Below are 12,106 nucleotides of genomic sequence, written 5' to 3'. Positions count from 1 at the left end.
AAAATTATGTAAAAAATATCCCACGACAGCATATGTCTATCTTTTATGGTTGACTCACAATAACACGTGTAACTCCCGATAGCTTAGCAGTTCGAAGCTTTCTCATTATATTTGTCTACTCTTACGTTTATAACACTCTCAGTCATCCCTAATTAAAAAAAGTTAACATTATTAAATATTCCATAAAAAGAATCATAGAAATCGGTATAGAAACACCAAAGTTATACATGAAATACGCTAATAATAAGCCATCATGCGTGAATACTGAATCATGCTATAAGGATTATTTTTGTATATATATAAGGTCGCGAACGCACAGGCAGGCGGCTTGCTTGGCACCTAGAGGCTAGCGAATCACCTAGCGAGTAGCTTCGTAAAACGAACATTCTCGAACGTTCGCGACCGGCTCCATTTTTGAAGTCCGAAATCCACGCGGGCGAAGCTGCGAGCGGAAGCTAGTTATACATATAAACCTTCCTCTTGAATCGCTCTATCTATTAAAAAAAAAAACGCATTAAAATCCGTTGCGTAGTTTTAAGCACACATCGGAACAGAGAAAGCGACTTTGTTTTATACTATGTAGTGATTATTGTTTCTAGCTTTAGCTCTTGCTTTGCCAGCGTGAAACCTTTTTCGGGGATAAGACCCGCTATATATTTTCCCGAGACAAAATTCTTCAAATTAGCTATTCTTCCTTAGAGCCTAGAACTATCTTCATACCAAATTTCAACGAAATCTCTTGGGTAGTTTTTGAGTTTATCGAGTTCATACAGACAGACAGGCGCAGTCGAGGACTTTGTTTTATAATTATGTTAGGATAATTGTACTATCATCATACATCATCATACCTACTGTACCTGCTACTAATAGGCAAGGGCCTTCTTTACTACTGATAGCGATTAGATCTTAGTTCACCAAGCTAGCTTAAAACCTCAGGGCCAAAATGTTCCCTATATTTTATAGTTGTAAATTCGCACTAGGCATTGTGGAGTGAAGCCTAAACCTTCTGAGTGGTCCGAAACACGTGCCCAGTTGTGGATCAGTGCATAATTGTACAGAGCTGATAGTATTATATTATTAATTAAAATATGTTCGTTGGTTTGGCCGTTCATAAAGAAATTGAGGAAAGTTTGATATATTCTTTGTTCAGAAATAGTTTGTGTGCAGACGTTATAAGGTGCTGTTCAATGTGGGAAACGCATGATTCCTAAAGGACTTTTATTCTAGAAAAAAGACTTCAGTAAAAATATCATATATGTGATTTAATACCTGTTCTATTTGAACATTTCATATATTTGTTTTTGTCATAATAATTTATCTACTGTTATGATTATAATGGATTTATTAAAATATGTTGTAAGTCTTCAAAAAATGATATAACCATAAACAGTGATACACTATAGTAAATAAAGGTTTTTTTAAATTTTATTATTATTATTATTTCAACATACACAAATATATTTTTTAGTCTTTATAATCAAAATGAGTTCGTCTCTATCCATGTATCACTAATAGTTCGAATATAAATTCATGTGAAATGACCAATGCTACAATGGCCATTCTCATTTGAATTCAATTAAATCGATACCATTCGACATTTGCGTCGATGTAACATCACAAACATAGTCAAAATAAATCTTTTAAACCAATCCAAACTCAATTACTAGGGTTTACTTTTGCCTAATGGGAAAAGGTTCCCTTTGTTACGAGTTGATTTAATTCGTTTGTATTTGGACATCGGATACTATTGACGTTATGGCGGTGGGCGGAAAAAAATTGTTTGCTTCCGATTATACATCGATGAAAAGCAATTGAGACAGTAAGATAAAAAAAAACACAATTGCTAAAGACACAAAATGCGTATTGTAGTTGATTTTGAAAAGGTTATTAATTATTCCACTGCAGGGTTTTAATACCTACTTCTACAATTTTCTCAATAATTAATTGTATACATAATAATTAGTTTTTTATTTAAAATGTAATTCCTTTTTTTAAATAATAGGTATTTTTTAACACCCAAAGTATATTATCTAATTATTCCAAATCAGATTGTTTATGCAATGCATGTTATTGACAAATACAATTATTATTTAGTTGGAAACGCGATTATTGTGTATTATGGATCATTGGATTCAATAATAAACATTTCAACAACAACAATACTAAGAAAACATAAATTATTTCCTATCATTACGAAAATACCGCTCAAACAGAACAAATGAATTTTAGATTGAAAAAACCGCGTCCTGATGAGTTCTTGATGAAGCAAAGCCTTTTTACTTTGAGTACAATTACTCTTAATATTTTTCTTATATTTTTCCATGGGATAAATATTGAAAAGCAATATCTGATATCTTTTATAATAAAATTGGAACATCTAACGATATTAAATTTATTTAATCAAAATAAATCATTTTTTTAATGTAATTTGCGGATATAAGTGTTTTAGTCTGTAGTTTTGAAACTTATAATTACTGATATGACATCGCTAGCTTTTACTCGCGGTTCCGCTGACGATAGGATAGAACTTACCATTCAGGGATAATGTATCTTTGTAAAGATTCTTTTAGAATCAAAGCCGTAGTATATTTAAAAACGTTATCTTCAATTTGATGTAATTTTAGATATATAAACGATACATATTATTTTCGGTAAAATATGTTTATATCTATTATGAAGAAGCTTGTATCAGTGGCGCTCTTACCAACACTAGGCCCCGAGCGAAAAAAACGAAAAACTGATACAAGGTCCCAGGGGAAAGCAAAAAAACCGACGCGAGGCCCCGTGCGGAACAAAAAAACAGACGCGAGGCTCCAGGCGGTGTAAAAAAAGCTTATCGATTTTAACAGGTTTAACAGTTTCCTAAGTGAAATGGTGAAAAAAATAGTCCTCTAAGGCACCGCGCGAGGCTCTTGTGAGCTTTAGGCAGTGGCTCATTTCGACCACCTCCACCCCCACTTTGGGCCGCCACTGGCCTTTACTATTCAGAAATCACCACCTACAACAAAAACATCTTGTAATTATAAGTTTCCTCAAATGTTCATAATCCTTTATCCTTAGTAAATTTCGTTGTTTGAAACCGAATAGAATCAATAGCTAAACACGGATTAGAAATACCAGACAAGCAATAGGAGCAATGAGCCATTGATTGTAAACTCGAAGCTGTTAGTCTAATCGCGGTGGAAGTTGTGTAAATTCTGAACTTAGTCGGCTGTCTGGACGTTGTTTAGGCGATTTGACTAGCTATGCTTAGTCAGCGATGGACAAGAATAGACAATTTGCATTCTATTTATGTTCGATGTCTGTTTAAGAAAAGTTTCGCGTTGTGTGTTTTAATAAACATGGATTTTCATAATAAATGAACAAACTAACGATTGTTTTTCGAATCATGGTTCCGATAACCTAAATGTTAGGTGTGTCTGTTTAAAACAAGTTTCGCGTTGTGTGGTTTAATACACATGGATTTTCATAATAAATGAACAAACTAACGATTATTTTTCGAATCATGGTTCCGATAACCTAAATGTTAGGTGTGTCTGTTTAAGACAAGTTTCGCGTTGTGTGGTTTAATACACATAGATTTTCATAATAAATAAACAACCTACCGATTAATGTCCTTCGAATCATTGTTCCGTTAACCTAAATTTTAGGTGTGTCAGTTTAAAACAAGTTTCGCGATGTGTATTTTAAATACACATAGATTTTATTTTATAAATGAACCTACCGATTAATATTCTTCAAATCAAGGCCCGATAATCTAACCAAAAATTTCATGTTGGAAAAAAATCACTGCAGGTAAGTAATTGGCTCTTTTATGTCAATAATAAAACGCTTCTATAGCTACAAAGGAAGATAACCATCGTAATAGACCGAAACTATAAGTATCAAACTCTTAAAGCAATTACAACTATTAATGCGAATAACTAGTTCAAAACGGTCGTTACACTTTTTATTACTTCAAAACTCTATAGATTTACAAAGAAAGATTACCGAACTTCGTCTAATTCTAACAAAGAAGTGTTTTTCAAGATTATGACGCCTCTTGGCCTTTATATTTTTAAAAAGTCGTTTTAGGAAAATCGTGTTTAATCTTTTATCAGCTTAATTGGATTCGTTGGGAAAGGTTTGCGTATTATCAAGTTTCTCCAAAACCCATTACGATGATGCTTGTTAATTTTTCAAAAGTTAATTTCGGTGATAAAAAATAACTTTTTATAACAAGAACTCGTTTACGTATTGAAGTTTCTTCTGAAAATATAAATAACATTTTTAAATTTTATGTCTATTTCTTAGGCGTAAGTATTTTAATAAAATTTGTGTTGGGGGTGCAAATCGATCGATAAAAGATCTTGTATATCGGAGATTGATAGGGAAATGAAGAACGTTTTGCTATTAGCGAAAGCAAGGTTATAAAAAAATGACGATCAAGTACTGTGTCCCCTTAGAGCGTAAAAAAATAAATACGTCACGAGGGTCCGTGTCGTGTCACTGTGATTGGTCGAGAGACAAACATGTGACTCACGCGTTAGTCTCTCGACCAATCACAAGCAGCATAATCCAACGTCACGCACCTTCGAGTCGTGTTTACTGTCATACTCTAGAGCGGTTGGCTAGGTATCATACACTAAAACTAACATTATGTGCAATAAATTATCTTTGATTTACATAAAAGTTGAAAATATCTGAAATCCCATTGTGAGACAGTGTATCACAATGTTCCGATTTACCTGTTAAAAAGCAATAGAGCAATCTAACGAAAGAATATTTTTTTATATTTATTGCCTTAGTAGAATCGATCGAATCGATAAATTTGTTATGCCTTACCGGGGAGTTGATTTTAAGGTTACTACAATTTGATTAGTAATAGCCATACACAGTACATATTTTTATCAGTTCAGGTAAAATTTAAGGTAAAACTTCGTTGTATGAAGGCCGTTATACATCGACCAAAATACGACATAAAAAGCAATAGTTATTCAGTCATACAAAATATTGAGAAGAATTCTGACGTGTATTTTTTGATAAATATGATAATGAGTCAAATACACAAACATTGTTGAACTGTAAATCGAAAAATATAACGAATACCAAAAGTTATTAACTTGAACTGGAATAGAGATTGACAATAAAATAGCTCCGACTTGACCCGAAACTAACGGGTTCGTATGCAGAGTGGGGTATATTTATGGAAATTTATGTCGGCGACCCGTTGTAAAACTTTCACAAGTCCCAAATCGTATTTAGAGCTGTCGGGAGTCGACACAAATCCGCAGATAGAAAAACTAGTTTATATTGGAAAATTTTATGTAGAAACTTTGACTTGGCCACATCAAACGTGTTGTTTATTCGACGTATATGATGCCCGAAAGTTTTTATGTCGGCTTTCGGGTTTTATTTATACATGAATTTAGATTGTTTCGATAGCCTAGTTGGGTGTGGAACGGACTGCCGAGACGAATATCCGTAGGTACTAATTCCAAGGCCACCTCTTTTCTAAAATTATGTGTGTATTTTTTGTGAATTATCGAGTGCTTTAACGGTGAAGGATAACATCCCGAGAATAATTGTATACCTGAGGGGTTCTCTGTGGAAATTTTAAGGGTATGTGAATTTTACCAATCGGCACTAGATCGCGTGGTGGACTAATACTAGTAAAGAATACCGGTGCCCAGCAGTGTGAAAGTATATAATACAGGGCTGATATTTTTATTAGATTGTTTATCTCTTTCTATAAAATTCAGGAGTAACGTGGTTTCTTATTAATGACAAAAAATCAAAATCGGTTTATTGGTTCACGAGAATAGCGCGTTCAAACAAACTCTTTAGATTTATATATTAATATAGATATCTTCGTAAATAATGTCATTGTTTAAGAGCTTATTGTATTCTCAATTCATTAGTTATATCAACCTTGATCCATATTTCTACAGATGTGTGTCTTACACATTTAATTCAATCATGAAACACCGAACTATAAATACATTTGGTATTCTCTTTAGTGTAATTTGTACATCTTGAGTTGTTATTTTAGTTCGAGAATACTTGATTTAATACGCTAGACTTTACTATTATATTGTCTGCTGAAACGCAAATATATGGCATCGTCTACAATTTATATTGCAATTTTGCTGTATTTTGAGAGACGTTATATTGATAACAAATTTATGTAAGCTTTAGCTTGAAAGGATAGCTATTGTAATATCATGCTTTGCTAATGTCTAATTTATTGTATAATTATATTATAATGTATCTTAAAACATTCATAATACACTATACATTATTATAATAAATATTGTCTAAAATTTACTTTAAGTTACTTTACTTTTATTTGTACGCCTACCATGGTTAAACATGTCCCTTTTTTTGTTACATCCTTTTCCATTTCCAATGACGTATCTACATACAACACAGGTTTGACAAATAAATGCATCATATTCGTATATCTTGTGATTCCTTGAGTTTTTGTCTATCTTATGACAATATTAACAATTGAGTGGCAACTATATTTAGTGCCTAACTTATATTAACACTAATTTAAGGCCTCGTCTGAGAGAGTGAGGGGCTAGGTGTGATCTTCACATTACGTGTTATTCGCGTGGATATTGAACCATTTCTTGCGTCTTCCATACATGGTCATAGTAATCCGCCAAGAACATGCAACAACACGCGACGTGAAATATCCCAGCTATGGTCTCTGTCTGAGGAGGCCTTTAGGCTCATATTCATGAACATTCATTAGCTAAGTATGGTATTCTGAAAATACAACTCTGTTTCTCGGTGTTTTCGGCATGATAACTTTCGCAGTACATAGAAATAGAATTACTGTGATTAGCTAATATTGAGATACAACTAATACAACATTGTAGCCCCTATTATAAATAATAAGACATAACATCTCATGTTTCAGGATGGCGAGCGCAGAGAAATACCAAATAATATTTTGTAATTCAAGGTATTGGATGGTGTATTTACTGTTTATGGGCTTGTATGTATTGCTTACCAACAGGGGAACGGCAAGCTCTTCTCTTCATTCAAAGCAATAAAAAAACAACAAGGCCAAAGAAAACTATGAAATTGACAACACTATGCTTTTGGGACACTGAGTCCTCATAGTTTGTTTGAGAATATTAGTGTTAGTTATGGGCAATATATTTAATTAAAAGCCACGAATGTTTCAAATGCTATAATTAAAAATCGAACTCCGAACCATACGTTCTGCTGACTAATTACACTATCAGTACAACAATAAAGCAACACAATATAAATGGAAAATTGTCTGTTAAACGTTGGAGTTCAATTAAATGTATACGTTAAATTGCACAAACTAATTGGCTGTAAATACCACTCAGTGATCATACGACCTTTATGATAGACAAGCGGATATGTATAGAAAAGATTCAATGTTTCACAATAGTATAAAAAGTATTGCGAATTTATGTCAAGCGATTATTGTATTTAATACAATAATAATAAGGCTACATTAAAGATGTTAAAGGCATCTTTGACATCTTATTGCTGTAAGACTTAATTAATTACGTCGGCGTAGTCGCGAAATACATGTATAGACAACAGTGTTTAATAATTTTAATAGTTTGAAAAGTATCGCGAATTTATGTCAAGCGATTATCTATCTATACTTATAATAAATCTGTAGAGAAGTCAATTCTGTACATGAAATATATTTCCAAAATAACTATCAGGGGGTGATTAGGGATCGATACTGATGCCAAAAATGCAATTAGTAAATTTTTTGTCTGTCTGTCTGTCTGTCTGTATAACCGTTATAGAAACAAAAACTACTCGACGGATTTTAACGAAACTTGGTACAATTATTTGTCATACTCCTGTGCTGGTTATAGTATACTTTTCATGAAGGGAAATGTTGGGAAAACGGGAGAAGTTACTCCATTTTTTAAGCTTCCGTCGCGTGTGCAACCTTAAGGGTTAAAGTTACACAGAAACCATGTATGACGGAAATGTTCTCCTTAAAATTATGTAAAAAATATCCCATGACAGCATATGTCTATCTTTTATGGTTGACTCACAATAAGACGTGTAACTCCCGATAGCTTAGCAGTTCGAAGCTTTCTCATTATATTTGTCTACTCTTACGTTTATAACACTCTCAGTCATCCCTAATTAAAAACTGTACTGTGTCAGTACACTGTGACTGCACCACCTAGCCCTTCAGCAGCTACGCCCCTGCTGAGATATTGTGTACGGAGAATTCTAATAACAAATAAATTCAAATTTTTATAATATAAAATAGTATCCGACTTGTTTACAGAGTACTTTAGTTCCAGCAATTAATAAAGTCTATTGCGTATATTGCGAAAACAAACGTTGAATAATTAATTATTGAATCTCTAGTGTCCGCTTCAATTTATCGGTTGTCGATTTGTGTTTGTTTCAACATTGATGGAGTAGTTCAACATATTACATCGATATCGATAAAGTACAGTATTATATGTAATTCGATCGTTGATGGGTGTAACGAACTTTTCGCATAAGTCTTTTCCTTTGTACGGATAATAGAATGCTTTAATGTTTATAAAGAAGTTTGAAAGGAATCGTAAAAAGGGTTTTAGAGGTTATTTAAATGTTTAATCAAAATAAATTATTATTTTTATAGTAAAGCGTATTTATGATTTGATCCAGCGTGTATTGACGCAGTAAGTAATTAACTGATGTATTTGGAAATTTAAAATTTATAAAATCCTGCAATCAATTTCTTCATCACGGATTTAAATTTTCACGCAGGATTTATTCCAAACACGAAGCTCAATCCTTGTTTATCCAGAATTACGATTTCCACTCAGTTCATATATTTTAAATGGCGGTGAGAAAACAAGGATTAGCACAAGTAATTACAAGCAGACTGCGTCAGATACATAATTAGACCGCAACATACCCCTGAAGCAACGTTGGAACATAACCGCATTAGCCTCGGATTGGGAGGAACAGTGAGATGCTTTGTGTATGGCATTGCTTGGCACGGTAGATGGTTATAGGTTGTAGGGTCGGCTATGGCCGTGATACTGGCGATGTTCGTGGTGGTGACTACTTACTATGAGATGGTTCGGCTCATTTCCTGCATATGTTATAAACTGGGTAATTTTTCATTGCATTACTAAATTAAACCGCATATTCGTCTTTACCTCTGCTAAAATTGTGCCAAAAATCATAGTTTTCTGTATTTTTTATATTTTTTTTAGTTTAATGGGAATATGGTGTGTGTATCTCTGATTGAAAGTATGACGTTGCTGCTCTGAGAAATTTTCTTCGTATAATAGTAGTGGCCGTAGGGTAAGTAAAATTACATCTTATTAAACATTATTTTGTTCGTAACTTACATGTTTTTTATTTTACGTCTATGGTTAGAATAACTTATGGTAACACTATTTTTATGGAGACGAGTACATAGTTTTATTTATTAACGCAATGACAAAAGACCATGTATAAAAAGAAATACTAATAAGCTGTGTCTGGTATTCTGTAGTCTGTAATCCATATGTGAGTAATATGCTACGTAGAAAACTTCTGTTGATATCTGGTTTCCATAATTCGAATTCATTAAGAAAATAAGGTAAACATTTCGATACATTTTTATACTGTAATTGCAAAATGCTTACATAGGTCTAATATATTATAGCGTATATTTTTTATGGCCGTAAGCGTATAATTATATAACATTTATATGTATGGAGGAATATCGATTAAATAACCTTAAACAATAAAAAAGTTGTTTGTTACAGACAGAGATTTCACATGGGTATTTTTTTATGGTATTTCACTAACTTAAACTAAAAAAAAAACTTAAGACGTTACAATATGATCTATTTTCATACATATGCGACATAACATTTTTTTTATTTTATTTTTACTCACAGAAAATTGTAATAGGAATGAATACCTACTTTGACCGTTCTGCTCATGCTAAAACTTGCAAGTGGTGGCAGCCTATAAGTAAGACAGCACTGCAGTAAGTAGATATTGATTCGTGTATTAATATAACTTTATCATGTAAGATATGTCTTGTTGGTTGTCCTATTTAAAAATAAAATAAAAACTAAGAACTCATGCCGTCTACTGATAGCGATTCATCTCGCACGAACTACTAGTCCAACACCAATCGGTCTTCGCCGCACGACTAGCGCTTGTTCCCTACTATTGATCAATATCGTGAACATTGCTTCGGTTATCTAAGACTTGATAAACATGAACGCAAATTTTGTATCTCATGGGATCAATATGAAGAAATAAGTCCTACTAATATTGTAAATGCGAAAGTGCGTGAGGATGGATGTATGTATTTTTATTCCCTTTTCACGTAAAAGTAGTGAACGGATTTGGATGAAATTTTACAGTAATATTGGTTACGTTAATATAACACATAGACAATTTATAATGATTTTGTGTAATTTAGTCATAATATAACGATACATATCGAGTAAATCTGAAAGAAAAATTATCCCGGATAATTCCTTCAATTTAAAATTTAGAGAGCATGATCTCCGAATTGTATTCTGTGAACAGAGTTCTTTATCATGTACATCGACTTGAAAGAGATATAGGAAGCCGCTATAGTATCATCCGAGCGAGCATTGGACCAACCCTAACCCTATATACACACTACACTTGCATACCAACTCAAAATCAGCGGTGGCCTTTTTCAGTGCGCACTCGGCCCCGAGGTATCTCGTTACTCTAAGATAGTTGTGCAGAACCGTCCCTGCGTGATGCCGCATTGCGGTCCCTCTCTGTACGAGGAGGGGCTAAAATACTCCTGAACTCAAAGGACGTCTACGAACAGTGGCCGATCACTCACATTGACGTCCACCTCAGAGTCGCTTAAATTGGAGTGGTCGAGCAGCCCATCACTGCTCGCCCCGCGATTCCTTCTTAAGCCCTCTTGTGATAGGCAGAGGATGCAGTGTTCCATACCTCAACGCATAAGGCTCTCAAATATAAGTTGGTGGAATATGACAATCATAATTATTAACAGCTTTTTAATAATTGAATAGTATACCTACAAACTACATATTAATTATACATTTCAATGTATTTCATTAACGAGATTCGTTTTAGAAAGTTTGAATTTAGAACTGTAAGCATAGACAATAGGTAAATTTTCATGAATACGCGTTCGGAAACAATACTTGTCATACTGCGTCATATTATCCTGTGTAAGAACATTACAAACCCGCCAGAGGCGTGATATCGTCGTACTGATCATTTCATGTAATTCACCATTTCATCATTAATTTCGTCCACGATCTCACTAATGAATGCCGTTGCTCAAAGCAGAATACTATTTCTCATTATAATGGAACATCCAGATTATTACGTTTAAATCACAAATATACTGTATTTGATGCGAAATCTTCTATATTAATGTTTGTTCTCGTTATTTTGATATCGCAAATATGAGCAATATATTTATTTCATTATGGTTTATTTTTGTATAGAAAATAATTACTTTCGGTATGTTACTTTTGCTTTTATAACAGGGATTCAAACTATTTGTATTCACAAAGGTTATACTAAGTTTGCTGTCTAACAATATTTATGCTCAGAAAACTTGAACATATATTTGTTCGTACGATATATTATTGTTAAATGAAAATTATTTACATAATGCTAGTTTCATCATGATAGTCAACTGGTTTAAGGAGGTTCGTAAGGTCGGCACGCGTCAAAGCGGCGTGACGTCGGAGTGTTTTCGCCACAACAGTAAAAACAGATTCAAAATTTCAAATCGCCTATACACGTTCAGATTAATCGATACATTTTTTCCTTTGTATAAACTAAAATAAATCCACAATTATTTTTTTTGGAAAACGTAAGTGTATAGCCGATTTATTTTTTTCAATAAGTTTAGCTACTTATTTGGGTAACTGGAGACGCTTGTCATTAGAGCTGTCTTAAGTTAAAGTTACGTATCAACACCTAAATAAGACTTCTGGGGCGGGCATATATATATGGCGGAATGTAACCCAGATATTTTTACTGTCAACCTATTATGGACATTGTCTTCATTGAAATAATATTCAAAATCAATTAACTAAACAATGTAATGTAATTTATTGTTGTATTAATCGATATT

Source organism: Manduca sexta, chromosome 21 (assembly GCF_014839805.1).
Source record: "Manduca sexta isolate Smith_Timp_Sample1 chromosome 21, JHU_Msex_v1.0, whole genome shotgun sequence".
NCBI lineage: Eukaryota > Metazoa > Arthropoda > Insecta > Lepidoptera > Sphingidae > Manduca > Manduca sexta.
Note: the sequence above shows the minus strand (reverse complement) of the source record.